General features: G+C 31.6%; 1 long non-coding RNA gene across 3 annotated transcripts in view; it reads right to left on the reverse strand.

Moving 5' to 3' along the window:
- LOC134234636 (uncharacterized) overlaps window positions 1–11,292 on the reverse strand; it is a 33,215-nt gene extending 21,923 nt beyond the window's left edge. Inside the window, exon 1 of one of the 3 annotated variants that reach the window (XR_009985215.1) lies at window positions 11,190–11,292. This is a non-coding gene — a long non-coding RNA (uncharacterized LOC134234636). The remainder of the gene's footprint in view (window positions 1–11,189) is intronic. The other 2 variants (XR_009985214.1, XR_009985217.1) reach the window with 2 other exon arrangements.
- Window positions 11,293–17,432: the final 6,140 nt, after the last annotated feature.

The following is a 17,432-nucleotide window of genomic DNA, read 5'->3' on the forward strand; positions in this document are numbered from 1 at the left end:
GAGAGAATTAAGATCTTGTTAGAGTTTTAAATTTTACTCCCTTAAAATCTGGATAATTTCAATATATTTAAAAAACAAAAAATGTAATGAAATTTATATACGCTGTAAAACTTTACTAATTATTCTGGTTCGGGAATAACAAATCTCAGGCTAAAATCTGGTTTGTACATATTAAATGCAAAGAAACATTCCACAGAATTATTTTGTAAAAAAAAAAATAATAATGTGAAAACAGCATCTCCTGCACTTAACTGTCAGATCTTGAGGAAGCAGGAATAAGAATCCATATTTCCAACAAAAAAAAATTAAAAAATGTTTTATTGATTTAGATTATTTTATTAAATTATTAGCACATGTATTAAAAGAAATGTTGTACTGAGTAATACAGTTATACAATTGTATGTTTTATTGATTGGCTATTGCTCATCTTCCTTCCCCCTTTTCAAAGTTAGATACTTTGATAATGAAACTTATAATCTTTGATTTAATTGTTAATTTCAGAGACATACACTCTGAATTTCACAGATTTCCTATATCTTGGATTGCAGTGTGGGTCATTTGGGGTTTAATAATTTAGCCAGCTGCAGCAAGGTCAAAAGTCTATGTTATCTGTAAAACTTGAGGTCAATTGATATAACCCAGGTCTTATCTGCTTTCATTATGTAGAAGAAATTTAAGAAGATTTTCTTCAACTCTTTGAAATAACATTCACCAACACTGGAACAGTGAGTTTCTAAGAATTAAGAATTTCATTGGTGTATATATCAGGCATGTGTTATAAAAATGAACCTTTCTAATGAAACTGAATAGTGCATCTTTACTCCGCTTTAACCTAATAAATAAATGATAACAAAATTACGGTTATATGCATAAAATGATGGAAGTACCAACTATATAGTGAAACTGTTACTCGTATTTTTAGTAATACTATTTTTCTTTTATCAGGGACCGGACACTGAGTACACACGACATGATCTGCCGATCTTAGTAACCATACATATAACATGTATAACTACCGTAATATACAATTTTTTAAGATCTGAATTATAAATACTTATTTATAATTAAATACTACATATACTTAAGTTATTGTTTAAGTATTAAACTAATCCTTAACAATTGGTGTATGTAGGAATATAAACAAGATGCCACCTTTGGATTTTTTTTAAGAATAAAATATATTTTTCAGTGGGATAGTGATGATTGACAACTAAAAGAAACTTCATATTCACTCTATTTTGGACTGCATTCCATTTTGATTATTATTAAAAATCTGTTAAAACAATTAATGCAATACATAAAATGTGAGTTTGTATTTAATTATTATATTTTTTTTTTTAGAAAAGATTAATATATAGAATGTCAAAAAACCCTTTGAGATAAAGGTTTTGTTATATATGTTTCTTTAAATTGTACACGTGTACTTAAGCTTTGATCATAATCCTTGCAGTTGACAACACAACAAAATATGCCTAGAATTTTTATAAAAATTAAAAAAAAATTCCCGGTAAATTGTTTCAGAAAAGTGTTTAAATCTTTTATAATTAGTTTTTTTTAAAAATTTTATCCTTATCAATCTAACCGCAGCATATAGTTTAAAAGGATACAATATTGAGGATAATAATTTATTGAATTTGTGTCTTTTTTTTCCATAATATTTCAAGATAACCAATTTATAGTAAAATTTTAACATGTTTTTATAGGAGGGTATGATATCAGACAAGGTCACTATATTGCTAGCAAAGAAAAACACATGATTTTAATATACATGTATTAAGTACTCCTGTTCATACACACAAGTAATAGAGCTAACGATATCTTGGGAAAGAATAAACATTTGACCAGTGACCACTTAGTGAAGCCAATGAAGCGATAATTGTCTCAGAGTTAAGATTTCAGCATTGGCCATACATAAACAAACTATACGGCTCTGTTTCATCTAAACACATTAATTCTTTGACACACTAGATTATTCCTTTGAGCCTTGTTGAATGTGTTCTGCTCTGCTCTAAAACCATCAGAATTAACAGTGCTGAGCATCTTGTGAAGCACGGATAATTTTTGGATTGAATTAGGTCATGTAGGTGAAACACAGCTATTGTTCTCTTTATCAAATCAATTAATGTTTGATTAAAAAAAAAGCAAAGAAGACACTGACTTGACATATAAAATATACCAGGTCTGTCCAAAACTTTAATTGAAAATAGAGTGTACGTCTCTTATCAGTAATGTATAGTTAATACATGGACATGTTAAATCATGCCAGTTTACAAATTAAAAAATATACCCGGTAATACAAATTAAAAACACTACATAAATATGTATATTTTGCATAATTTTAGAAAGTATATAGGATAAGTTCAGTGGCAAGGGGGGGGGGGGGTTTAAGGAGCAAATTCTCAATCAAAGTTTCCTGTGTTAGGAAGCCAAAAAAATTAGTATGTGCACGGACCCCACCCATCCCTTCTCCCATCCCCCAAAAAATAAATAAAGAAATTGAGATAAGTAAATGATGAATAATAAAAAGAATTAACAAAATACAGTAAAACATAATTTTTGCCAACACACTTATGTTGAATTGAGTTACACAAAGTGCTTTTATTCCCTGTGACTTAATTATGTATTTTTATCTTCATAACGAATTTCGCTCATAATAATGCAAAATCATCCGTCGATCCCTGGCACTGCTTTTTAAACATGTTTTACTTGTATTCAACATAATTAATCTATTTCCTGCCATGTACAGCATTTGATAACATATAATATATAGGAATTCATAGAATTTCTAATTTTCCCAACTACCGGTAATAATGAAAATTATGACTACTGTACTTACTTGATTTGTTTAGGACACTTTAATCATTTCTCTGCAATGTTGCTGCAAGTGGTGTCATGAGGGTATTCGTTTTCTTTTACATTGAAATCCAGGGCATATCATTTTGTCTAAAATTAAAGTAAATTTCTCATTTTAATTTACTGGTATTTGGAAGTGTCTGACAGCTTATATTTCAGCAGGATTGATCAACTCTGACTAAGTTATTGATAAAATATTTTAGTTTAGTTTTTATGCAAACAAAGCATACAAAGAATTTTCATAAACTGATAATATTATTATTTGCATATATACCTTGATAAATCCTTAACTGTGAAGAACTGCAACATCCTGTTTTATTCAACAATCTTTCGATGTGATAATCATCTTCTGATTTGAAATCGTGAACATTTTGGTAGGGTTGAGATATGGATGTGTCCAAGACTGATAACACACCCAAGATTATCAGTGCGCAGTGTTTTGATTGACATTTCTTCAGTTAGTGGCACCACATGTTTCCATTCAGATATGTATGGAAGGGTCGCAGTTGCACATGTGAACAGCTATCATTTAAATGCAACTGTTGTTTGAAGGGGAATTCGAAATTGGAGAAATTAGACATTGATATATCTGTGTGTTATACTGTGTTATACTGTGATAAAGTTATATAATTAGTTTTGGTCAAAAAACTGCGTGATGAAGTAAGTAGAGACACATGCATGATTTTCAAATGTCAGTGGATGTTCAACTTATAGAGAATTTACTGGTCAATGCACTGACTTTTCATAAATTAATCTTGGATGAACTATACTAAAAAAGCTAAGGGTAAGAATACTTTTCCTGAAAGATTTTTTCATTTAATAAATATCATAAAATTTCAATTGTTAAAGAAAATTGTTTATTTTAGTGTAAGAAAGCATTGCTTTATACAACAGTTTTATATAATAATGGGAAATGCAGGGGACCAGGGGAATGGTATAACTTTTTTGATCAATTCCTTGTTGTAGATTTATGTCTCTTGCACGATTCAAACAGTTGCCCTTTTTTCTCATTTAAAATAAAAATAAACATTTACTCTTTATTCAGCAGATATACATTCCTATATCCAGAGATGTGACCTCAAAATAAAATGTGATCATGTATACTTCTAAAGGAGTGGTACCAACGAGTTTAATGTCTGTAATAATAAGAGACTTTTCACAAAATTGAGTGAAAAATGATTTCCTAAAATATTAATTGTCAAAAATGACACGTACTTGATCTTGTGATCGAGTTATGACCTCCAAATTAAAAGTGGTCATATATTTCTTAGGAGGACTACAGATCTAGTGCATTAAATTATTTTTCAAACATTAGAATCTCAAGTTACTTAAAAATATTGAGTAAACAATACTTTTCTATTTCTAGATCAGTTTGAGCCTTGTGCTTTCACCTTGTAACCCAAAATCAGTAGGGGTCTTTATTCCTTTGGGAGTACCAGTATACTAAGTTTGATGTCTGTAAAGCAAAGGGTTCCCAAAATTTTAAGCAGACATTATTTTTCTGTGTCAGAATAGTCTCAACCTTGAAATTTGACTTCATGAAATCAACAGGATTATCTACTCTTTTACGTTAGGGAGTACCTGGGTGCACAGCTTTCTTCAAATCCAATTATACTCTGACTCATGTATAAAGTTATATACACTACTGGACGAAAAAAGTGCTGAGAATCCCAAATTTTACTGATAAAGTTTGATAATTACTGATACTGTGCTGTTGTTGCTGATAAATACTGATATTTACTGTTATTTTTACTGTTGTTGCTGATATTTTTTGTTGTTTCTGATAAATACTGATAATTACTGTTGCCTTTTACTGTTTTGTCTGAGAAATACTGATAAATACTGTTGAGGTACTGTCGTTGCTGAGAATTGCTGATAATTACTGTTGACGTACTGTCGATGCTGAGATTTACTGATAATTACTGTGGTCATTGTTTTTAACCAGGTAATTGGTTTAAAATATAACAGAGGGCTATAAAAACCTTCAATTATTACTTTCTTTTACTTGAATTATCATGACAAAATTTTCAAATCTCTTTAAATGTTCTGCTTGTGACAAAATTACATGACTGTATGTATGTATGCTGATCTCAATTTCTACATTACGTTTGTGAAAATTTTGACAATAATCAAATTAATTATTAATAGAATGAATATATAGAAATAGAATTAATAAAAAAAATTAACTGCAGAAAAAAAAATGGAATTTTACTTTTGCATAAGATCTTATTGAAAAATAAACTGTAAATAAAAAGAAAAATATGCTATCTTAAAAAAGATCCATCGCCGCCTTTCCCGACACCAAGAAAATTATGTAGGGAGATCGGTGATCTTTTTTTTTCAATAATAAAAAAAAAGTTCTTAATGGATAGAAAAAAATCGGGATAAAAAAAAGTTTCCTGCAGGTTAGAAAAGTTGGATTTGTTCCGTTTTCACTAGGTCAACTGGTCGAGTTTGGACAACATTTTGTTTTTGAAGGCCTAATTTTTTCGAAAACAATTATATTTATTTTGTTAAATGTTCAGTTTTCTGGTCTCTTTTCGTCAAAATATTTGAAAATTTGCTCGAAAATTAGAAATTTCATCCCTTTTAAAAAGTAACTAAGAGGTGAAAACAGGTTTGAATATGTTCAATCTGTGGGAACTGATTTTAGTTAATAATTTATTTATTTATTTATTTATTTTAATGTTATGTAGACGTTTGTAGATCCTCCAAGAATTAAACTCCTCCACATGTACATATGTACAAGCACACACTGTCTGCATGTGCAACCGGCAAATGGGGCAAACTGATTAAAAATTAGAGGTTAAGAATCCCTAGTGCAAAGGTACATGTGTTTAGTTTGTCTCTTAAAATTTAAATACAAAATCATTTTTTATTTCATCAGTTTTGAAATCTCATTAATTTTTTTTTAATTTGATTTTATGGAATGGGAAATAAGAACTGAAATGAGACTTAATTTAATATGTTACTATTAGTATATTATCAAATTGATCGATTTTAATTTTGCATGGTAAAAAGTTGAAAGGAAAACACCTTAAAATTGATTTCAATTGATCAGAAATCGGTGATCGACCTGTGATTTGGCTGTATTGTGTACATGTCTTCAGCCCCGGGGTAGAACGGGGTACAACTTGTTTATTCCATGCAAATTGTAGTGGTCAGCGTAACAATGGGCACTAATTACCTATTGTTCTTCGTCTGCGGCTAATGGTGTTATCAATAAACAAACTACCTACCCTGTACATGTACTCGCTACTTTGGAACAATCTTAAAGTTTATGGTCGCACGAAAAAAAAAATTCCGTAATATTGAATTTAATGACGAATAAAATTGATAGAAAAAATATTTAGAATAGAACACTTTGGTACTATAATAAAAAAAAAGATATATACATGTACATCATGTACGTTGTACAGACTTAATTTAATTATTATTTCAATTCTCAAAGATCTATCTTTCTTCGGTATTTAATTTTATTTTTTTAGTTTTACGCATATTTCTTCAATCAATCAATCATTTATTTTAATCTTTTTACCATTTTACATTAGTATACATAGACCACAAAAACATATAAAATGTAGGTGATTTTATACATAACAGTAGGTCTAAAAGGCATGCGTGAATAAGAAATTAAACAAAAAAAATTTGTAGGTTGCTCATGTTGCTATAAATGCGAAGTAAGGGAATCTAGGCCGGGGAGTATATTTTGTTTATCAGATAAAAGAATATCCCGGGGGAGGAGGTCACAAGTATTTTCAATTCTGAATCTCTGCTAACGATCGATGGTTTGGGACCGGTAAATACGTAGACGAGAAATTGACTTCACTTTTTAATAAAAAAAAAAGTATGCAAAATATACAATCATATAGATATAAAGAGAAAGATTGTTTAGTGAAGCACTTTTTTGAAATAATATTAGCATTTATTGTTCACAATTCAGATGCAGGGAAACTCCACTTCGCTTTATCCGAGAAAAAAACCTTAAATGTATGGATTTTGAATGTCAGGATTATGACGTTGTGTATCGCACTCATGAATAAATGTTATAATTACTTCAGTTCTGAATTTTGTATGGTTCATTGCAATTGATTCTCTAAAATAATTTTATGCATGCATATAAAAAATTCGATAAGTATAATATCATACCTTGCATGACTTTTAAAACACACAACTGAAGAACAGACCTTGCCCTATCGGCTATCACTTAATTGTAAACAGTATTTCACCCCCTCCTTTTTGTGCTACAATCAAGTAAAATCAAATGAATAAGCACCAAGTCTGTGCTGTTCGTTTATACAAAGGTCTCGGGCAAAAATGGAATTAAAAAAAATTATAATCTCTGCACAAAATTCTAATTTTACAAAAACGCAAGCCGTAACGATATCCCTATGGCAGAATGTACTAATAATTGACCCGATTCTAAAACGAAAGTAGAATTTTTACACGTGGTTGACATGTATGTTCCAGAACTACAAGCACAAAGTTTGCATTAATGGAAAAAGTTAATTCAAGTTATGATTTATTTTATTTTGTTTTTTTAACTGACTGACCGCATATAACATGTTTAAGGAGTGGCGCATAATATTAGAAGCCATATGCCCATACACTTAAAACTGTGTACAATGAAAAAAGAATTAGCCTAAAGAAAGACGTGTATTTCATTGACTGAAAATCACACTGCATAAGATTTATGTCATGTAGTGTACAATACTTAAGCCTTAACAAATAATTCAAGAGAGAGAGAGAGAGAGAGAGAGAGAAAGAAGGCTAGAAAGCGACACAATATGATATAAAATTCGCAGGGAGGACATCGGAGAACTAGAGCGCGCTGTCTACATAATATATAAAAAAAATAATTAAAGATGCTTCAATTTAATTATTTAACCCTGTCACATTCTTCTATAAAATAACAAAGTGTACGCTTCAAGACTAGATTTTATGACAAATATTTAATACTGTCTTGTTAGAATGAGAGCTTAATTTAAAAGTAAATGGAAAAGGGGGAGGTGTTTTCAGCTTAATGTGCTCTCATGCATTTTCAGTTCTCCACACGGTAAGATAAATTGATATTTACAACCATTGACTGTATTGAAGTATTAAAGATACCCACAAAAAGCTTTTGATAACAGTACACATACATGTGAGAAAAAATATGAGATGAGATTTTTTTAACCTTTATGAACATAAATCAAACTTTTTAAAAAAGTACTTGGGAAGAAAAACCACTGCAAATACAACAGAATAATTTTCCTCAGATAATGTCATCTACGTTTAAGGAGAAATTTAAAGAAAAAACATGAACATTTATGAAAGCTTATGTTAACATTATGGTCTAAAAATAATTATAATGAAATTAATAGTTGGAAACTGAAAACAAATTATTTAATAAAACGTGACTTTTTTATTTAGAATAATTTATTTTGTAATTGACTGTAATGAATTTGTTAAAATACTTTAAAAGAAAAAAAACAAATAATCATTTCTCAGGCTATTTTAATTCATTCCCAGGTTAAAAACAATGACCACAGGAATTATCAGTAGATCTCAGCATCGACAGTACCTCAACAGTAATTATCAGTAATTCTCAGCAGCGACAGTACCTCAACAGTATTTATCAGTATTTATCAGACTCCACAGTAAAAGACGACAGTAATTATCAGTATTTATCAGTAACAACTAAAATTATCAGCAACAACAGTAATAATAACAGTAAATATCAGTAATTATCAGCAAGAACAGCACCGAATCAGTAATTATCAAACATTATCAGTAAAATTTGGGATTCTCAGTACTTTTTTCGTCCAGTAGTGATAATAACATTGAATCTCAAGTTACTTAACAACATAACAAAGTATTCTACATGAATCAATTGTCAACAGTTGGAAGAGGAATGTTCCTCCAGTCCAGTGTCAAATTTTGAAATGGGGAGAGAAACGTTCAGTGTATTAAGATTCATGGTAGTGGTGTTTTGAGAGGAATTGGTAGAGGAATGTTCCTCAAATGTACTGTTTATATACATGTAGTATGTATTATCAATTGAAATTGACTGATGAACGTTTGTGATATTGTGTGTTAAAACTTGTAAATACAGTGTCATGTTGAAAGAGGAACGTTCCTCCAGTGTATATAGTATCAATATTTAAAATTGGATGAGGAACGTTCCTCAAATATGTTGTGTTTAGACTAGTAAATCCAGTGTCAATAGTTTGAAGAGGAACGTTCCTCCAGTGTACATGGTATATATAGTATCAATATTTGAAATTAGAAGAGGACCGTTCCTCTAATGCCTAATATTTGAAAATTTATGAGATGCCTACGGTAATAAGTAAATTTGAGAGATGAATGTTCCTCAAATGCCTGATGTGTTCATTCATAAGGTATTATAAAATACACACTGTATGTGCACATCTGTAAAAGAGGAACGTTACTCAAATGTCTGGTGATAATAAATGCATCTTAGTTTAGAGAGGGGAATGTTCCTCAAATGTCTGGTCATAACAAATGCATCAGAAGTACAGAGAGAGGAACGTTCCTCAAATCTCTGGTCAGATCAAATGCATCTGAAGTTCGAGAGAGGAACGTTCCTCAAAAGTTTGGTCATAACAAATGCACCAGAAGTTCAGAGAGAGGAACGTTCCTCAAATCTCTGGTCATAACAAATGCATCTGAAGTGTAGAAAGAGGAACGTTCCTCAAAAGTCTGGTCATAACAAATGCATCTGAAGTTAAGAGAGAGGAATGTTCCTCAAATCTCTTGTCATAACAAATGCATCTGAAGTGTAGAAAGAGGAACGTTCCTCAAAAGTCTGGTCATAACAAATGCTTCTGAAGTGTAGAAAGAGGAACGTTCCTCAAAAGTCTGGTCATAACAAATGCATCTGAAGTTCAGAGAGAGGAACGTTCCTCAAATCTCTGGTCATAACAAATGCATCTGAAGTGTAGAAAGAGGAACGTTCCTCAAAAGTCTGGTCATAACAAATGCATCTGAAGTGTAGAAAGAGGAACGTTCCTCATATATTTGAAAAAAATCTTCAAAAAGAGATCTTGTGGAGACACATATAAGGATTTTAAGACCAAAATGACTTCAGATTGTAAATGTTGGGTGAAAAAAAGGGAATTTTGATTTTCCCTTTTTGTTTTGGATTGTGTTAAACGCTCGTCATCGAATGTTTTCCGGTAATTTGACACTTTAAGAAAAAGCCTGTACATTTTATATACAATAAATCGAAATTAATTAATAAACAATATGAAGATGTACATTTTTAAAAAGATGTACATCTTTTTTTTTCAAAAGAATGCTGAAAATCGTTCATCGAAACTTAAAAACAGTCTGAGTTCAACATTTATTACTGTAACAGTTTGCATATAATAAAAAACTAAATTTCTTGTATTTAATTTTGTTTCTTGATAGATTCTTAATAACACAAAACAATTAACCAATTGCAAAGACGTAACAATTTAATATAATTTTCTATTCAATTTCAAGGATTGTTATGTAATTTTAAAAACAAAAATAAACTTATTTTTTCTTAGCTTAAATTCTATTCAAAAATTTATTAATAAACACACGTTTTTTTTTTTTTGTTTGTTTGTTTGTTTATTTGTTTTTTGTTTTTTTTTTGTTACAGGGAAAATTCGCAAATTACAATTCGGGGAGATAACTCCCGTTTGTTTACGATATTAATTGATCGATGATTTAACCGCGGCGGGGACAGGTATGTGATGAATTTCCCGCGGAGGGAACGCGGTTTACCTGTCTACCTGGCCAAATACCGCGTTGTGATTATACCGCGCGGCGGGGACGCGGGAAATAAGGGATCCGCGTTGCCTGTACTGTATACTGTATGCATAAGGGAGACCAAATGTATTATAACTGCATTTAGGAGACCAACTACTTTCTACATGTAAATCAGTATTTAAAACTTGAGATTTTATAATAACCTAGTAATAAAGTTACATATTTTCCAAAATGTTTATCCCAATACAATAGTAATTTACTTTAAATTGTTTGTATTTAGATGACCTAAATCTATTTATCTCAGCCAGAATTAAAACAAGCTAATCTCACATGTGGGCAAACACATGAACAGAGAGATGGGCATGATGATTCCTATGCACATGTATACACCCATGCTTATAAACAAACAATATACATTAGTATCAAATTTGAATTCAATATGTGCAACTTCTGTGAAGAAACTGAAGCAAAACTAGTGGTGGGCCACCAAACCGACAGACAGACTGCAGCAAAACAATATGCCCTCCCGTCTTTGAAGGGGTGCGAGCATAAATTAATTTTATGTGTACTTCTAATTGAATTAAAAACAAAATTACCCTTTGTCAAAATATAGATTTGTAAGCTGGAAGGCTGTTCTTCCTCATTTTCCATGTTAGATTCAGACTGTTCTTCAAAAGATTCTGGCATACACCCCTGTAAGAGTAAACAGTGAAGATAAGAAAGAGCTCCTAAATCAACTACATATTTTTTTTAAAAATCAACTTAAAAGGGATAACAAATGCATTAAACTGCATTAAACTGCATAAAGAAAACCAACTGATATTCATAAACAAAAAAGCATTAACTATAAAAGATATCCTGCACGTCACATTCATACATAGCACAGCTTACGCAATGCATATTTTGTTTACTACAAAACTCCTCGGGCATTTAGGTTCGGCAGTGAAAAGAGGAAACCCATTCAAACTACATGTATAAGCCAAGATTTCAGGGCAATGATTTCATTGGCTAATCAAAAGGTGGTTCTGACATGACCCCGAATGGGATGTTGTTAGATGTTTGAGAAGCTGTAGAGGATTCGGAACATCAAATTTTAATTAGATTGCATGTAAATATGGATAAGAATTTCTTAAAGCATTCACATGATGCATAGGATATAAATTATAAAACTATTCTTTTTTTGAGTCAGAAAGTAACAACATATTGAAAATAATGAACCTATTTCCATACAGTACATGCAATTTATTCAACATGTAAGATAAATGTACTAAATATTTTAAACAACTTGTTTTCCTGTTTAATTTGAATTTGAAGTGTACTTTTTAAAGACAGTAAGACAAAAACAAATTAATATGAGTTGCAAAACAATTATTCTTATTTTTTTTTGTAAAATTCATGCATAATGATTTATATGTCTTTTTTGACAGACTTGTTTAATAATCCAATTATAGTGCATATCACATTATAAACTAGTGCTAATTGTAACGGGAACCGTTACAGATGTTCCCCAAATGCTCCCCAACTCCATTTTGGTGCCATATTCCCTGTAAGCTTCATTAAATAAGACAAACTCTGTGCATTTTTGACTTTAGCAACGTTTGCCCAGAAGGATACCAATTATATTCAAAGTTGAATTCCACTCGTGCGCATGTGAATGCATATCATCTTGTCTACACTATCTATATATTTTAATATACTATATATTTAAGCATTCAGTCCAAAAGTAATAAAAATCACTCATTTTAATTTCACTCGTTCCAAATGCACGCACGTGCGTGCACGTGCATGATGACCATACCTTCTTGTAGGAGTCCCTTATATCTATCTATGTTCTAAATCCCATCCTGTTTGGTTGAAATACAAGGGAGTAATAGTCATTTCAAGTTTCAGCCAATCAGATTGCAGCACACGTGCATGCGCGTGATTTCATGATTTTATTTCTATATCATATTGTAGGATATCCTAATGCATGACTTTATTTTAAATTTCAAAGCATTTCGTCAAAAAACAAAGGAGACATAGCCATTTAAAGTTTCAGCCAATCCGATTGCAGCACGCGCGCATGCGCATGCTTTCATGAAAATTCTTACATATCATGCTGTAGAACTTCATAATGTAGGACTATGTTCAAAATTTCAAAGGATTATGACAAGAAACAAGAAAGATATTGAGACTTTAGTTTCAGCCAATCAGAGCGAAGCGCACGTGCAAGCGCGTGAGATCGTGCTATTTTGACCATGCCATGTCTATAATACTAATATATTCTTATATTATGAGTTTCAAAACATTTTATCAAGAAATAGAAAAGATTCATCTATATCCATTATATTGGTCATTTCACGTGTTGCACGTGCGCGCTCTTGCCAGCACGTGCGCGCAAAATGACCTTGATTCCGCAAATATACATAACATGTCTACTAACCCTAAAAAGGTTTTACCTACTTCAGGTGAACAGTTTACAAGATCACTCGCGGACAAAAAAGTACCCAGGAAGAAGAAGAAAAATAATAATAACTAGATGAGATCTCGTTGCGAGCAACGAGTAGGTCTTCCGTTGAATTTCTAGATAAGATGAGATGTGATTTTGACTGAGATATTTGTTTAAAGAGAATGACATTGAGTTTTCCCTAGTTAAAGTTAAAGTTTCTCATTTTTATCACGATATTCTGAACATCTTTTGTTTGATAAGGCTTATGAAAATACTCCCCCTTTTCGAGATATAGAGCATAAAAAATATAGCATTTTGGTCCCTTGCGACCCCTAATTACGTAACGTATGATAAAAATATATTATTATATATTGTTGCAAATCGTCAAGATGAATACTTTGGCCTCAGTAATGTATAACAAAATTATTGATCATTAGAGAGTTATAGATAAAAGACTTTTGGCCCCTCTGGGCCCCTAATTTGAGGGGTCAGCCCCTTTTTCTTGATATTAAATGAAAGGTCTTGTGATTTTGAAGATTTTTTGTTCAACAATTATTCAGAGATTTCTTTTTGTTGTGGAGATATGTTAAGTGGAATTATTTAGGGGCCACTCCTACAAGTCCTTAATGGGGCCGTTTTACAAAAATACAAAGTATGCATATTGTTTAGAACATTATTCTGACCATCTTTTGTTCAATATTGCTTATCAAAATATTCCCCCTTTTTGAGATATAAAGCGTCAAAGATGTGACATTCTGGCCCCTTGTGACCCCTAATTACGTAATATATTATTTAAATATCATCATATATTGTTTCAAATCGTTAAGATAAACACTTTTCCTTCAGTAATGTATAACAAAATATTGATCGTTAGAGAGTTATAGATAAAACACTTTTGGCCCCTCTGAGCCCCTAATTTGAGGGGTCAGCCCCATTTTCTTGATATTAAATGAAAGGTCTTGTGATTTTGAAGATTTTTTGTTCAACAATTATTCAGAGATTTCTTTTTGTTGTGGAGATATGTTAAGTGGAATTATTTAGGGGCCACTCCTACAAGTCCTTAATGGGGCCGTTTTACAAAAATTCAAAGTATGCATATTGTTTAGAACATTATTCTGACCATCTTTTGTTCAATATTGCTTATCAAAATATTCCCCCTTTTTGAGATATAAAGCATCAAAGATGTGATATTCTGGCCCCTTGTGACCCCTTATTACGCAAGATATGCTTAAAAGTTTATAATATATTGTTCCAATTGGTTTAAAATTTAAAAATATCGAAAAATCGAGCAGAAAAAATGATAAAATTTTTTGGTCACATGGGGGATCGAACCCGGGTCGCCCGCGTGACAATCCAACGCGCTAACCATTTAGCCATTGAGATCGCCGCTTCGCGTTTTCAAATGCATATATCTCGAGATTGGCTTTTTCGATTTTCAAACAAATTACATATTTCGCTTCTGCAAAAGGGTCTCTATTCAATTCTAAAACAAAAATATTAAAAAAGAAAAATTGAAAAATTACGTTTCTTAAATTCGTTTCCGGTATCGACCGGAAGTAATGACGACGCACGAAAAGGCGATTCTGCAACGCTATAAGTCATGAACTATCATCTCCAATTAATCTTCAGTTCATATCTTAAGCAGTTTTCGCTACTAAATCAAGACAAAATTGCATTTTAAAATCAGGAAATTGTCCATATGGCACGACCGGAAGTGACGGCGTCAACGAAAAAAATTTCCAATAAGGTTCAGATCAGTACCAATCAGATGTGAAAGTTTCATGAAAATCGGCCCAGTAGTTTACGAGAAATCGCGTGCACAAAATCGGTAAGAAAAATAATAATAATAATAACTAGATGAGATCTCGTTGCGAGCAACGAGTGGGTCTTCCGTCCAATTCTTGACGAGATGAGATAAGATTTTGATTGCAATTTTCATTCTAAAATAATGATTTACCACAATCTGTAAAAAGACATTGAACATTAAAGACTTTTAAAAATCGGCATTTTACCCCTAATTTTGGGAATCGACCCTCTTTTTTCATATTTTCTTAAAGCTCTTAAGATTTTGAAGATTTGTTGTTCAACAACTATTCAGAAATTCGTTTTCGTTTTTGAGATATAAGCAAAAGAAATATTTAAGGGGCAACCATTAAGCAACTCCTTAATCTTTGCTTCAGTAATGTATTACAAAATATTAACTGATAAAGAGTTATCGAAAAAAAGACTTTTGGTACCTCTTGGCCCCTAATTCAAGTGCCCAGCCCCTATTTTGAGATCTCATCTGAAAGATCGTAGGATTTTGAACATTTTTCGTTCAATAACTATTCAGAAATTATTTTTTGTTTTTGAGCTATTAGCAAAAGAAATATTTAGGGGCCAAGCCTTTAACTCCTTAATGGGGACGTTTAAGGAAAAATAAAAGGCTGCATATAGTTCAGAACATTATTTTGAAAATCTTTTGTTCAATATTGCTTATCAAAATATTTCTACCTTCCGAGATATAAAGCATCAACGATTAAGCATTCTAGCCCCTTATAGCCCCTAATTATGTACCATTCGACTTAAAAACCATATTTTATAGTTGAAGATGGTTGAGATAAAGATCTTTGCTTCAGAAATGTATTATAAAATATTAACTGATATAGAGTTATCGAAAAAAGACTTTTGGCCCCTATTGGCCCCTAATTTGAGTGCCCAGCCCCTATTTTGAGATCTCATCTAAAAGATCTTAAGATTTTGAACATTTTTTGTTCAATAACTATTCAGAAATTCTTTTTCGTTTTTGAGCTATTAGCAAAAGAAATATTTAGGGGCCAACCCTTTAACTCCTTAATGGGGACGTTTAAGGAAAAATGAAAAGTTGCATATTGTTCAGAACATTATTTTGAACATTTTTTGTTCAATATTGCTTATCAAAATATTTCTCCCTTTCGAGATATAAAGCATCAAAGATTTAGCATTCTGGCCCCTTATAGCCCCTAATTATGTACCATACGACATGAAAACCACATTTTATAGTTTAAGATGGTTGAGATAAAGATCTTTAAATCAGAAATATATTACAACATATTAACTGATATAGAGTTATCGAAAAAAGACTTTTGGCCCCTTTTGGCCCCTAATACGAGTGCCCAGCCCCTATTTTGAGATCTCATCTGAAAGATTTTAAGATTTTCAACATTTTTTGTTCAATGACTATTCAGAAATTCTTTTTCGTTTTTTAGCTATTAGCAAAAGAAATATTTAGGGGCCAACCCTTCAACTCCTTAATGGGGACGTTTAGCAAAAAATGAAAGCTTGCATATTGTTCAGAACATTATTTTGAACATCTTTTGTTCAATATTGCTTATCAAAATATTTCTCCGTTTCGAGATATAAAGCATCAAAGATTTAGCATTCTGGCCCCTTGTGGCCCCTAATTATGTATCATACGACATAAATATCATATTATATAGTTGTAGATTGTTAAGCTTAACATTTTTTGTTCAGTAATATATACCAAAATATTGTTTTCTAAAGAGTTATCGATTAAAGACTTCTGGCCCCTTTTTCCCCTTAATGTGATGAGTCAGCTCTTTTTTCTTGGTATTATATGAAAGATCTTGTTGTTCTGCACGAATGATGTTCAGTATGTTTTAACAAAATATTTATACTTTAAAAGATATGATGTGAAACGTCTAAAAAAATCAGTAATGATTCGTGTCCTTAATTTTGACCCCTACCGAGCTTCCATACTAAGCACTTCCGGAAAATACCCTGACCCAGGTGCAATATGGCAACATGTCCTCTACCATCCCTGAAAATTTCAGCTTTCTAGGTTGAACCGTTTTTGAGTTCCATCACAGACAAGGAGGTCACCTAAATTTTGATCAAAGGGCGATAACTCACGACCGGAAGTGATTTTTTCAAAATCGACGCGCGGGTACAAACTTCAGATAGAAACACGTCAACACCGAAAATTTGAACTAAATCGATCGATCCATCTTCGAGAAATCTTCTGCACAAAATCGGTAAGGAGAAAAAAGAATAATAATAATAATAATAATAATAAAAGTGAAAAAGAAACCGAAGAATAATAGAAGGGTCTTCCGCTGAAGACGGAAGACCCTAATAATAATAATAAAAGTGAAAAAGAAACCGAAGAATAATAGAAGGGTCTTCCGCTGAAGACGGAAGACCCTAATAATAATAATAAAATTGAAAAAGAAACAAAAGAATAATAGAAGGGTCTTCCGCTGAAGACGGAAGACCCTAATAATAATAATAGGTAAAAAGAAACCGAAGAATAACAAGAAGGTCTTCCGTTGGAGACAGAAGACCTTAATAAAAAACAGAGTAAAAACAATATGGTCCCCAACTTCGTTTGGGGAACATAAATATTGTTGTTTTTTGCTCAATACACAGCCCT

Source organism: Saccostrea cucullata, unplaced genomic scaffold, assembly GCF_032062105.1.
Source record: "Saccostrea cucullata isolate Sc308-1 unplaced genomic scaffold, CSIRO_AGI_Scuc_v1 ctg3690, whole genome shotgun sequence".
Taxonomy (NCBI): Eukaryota; Metazoa; Mollusca; class Bivalvia; order Ostreida; family Ostreidae; genus Saccostrea; species Saccostrea cuccullata.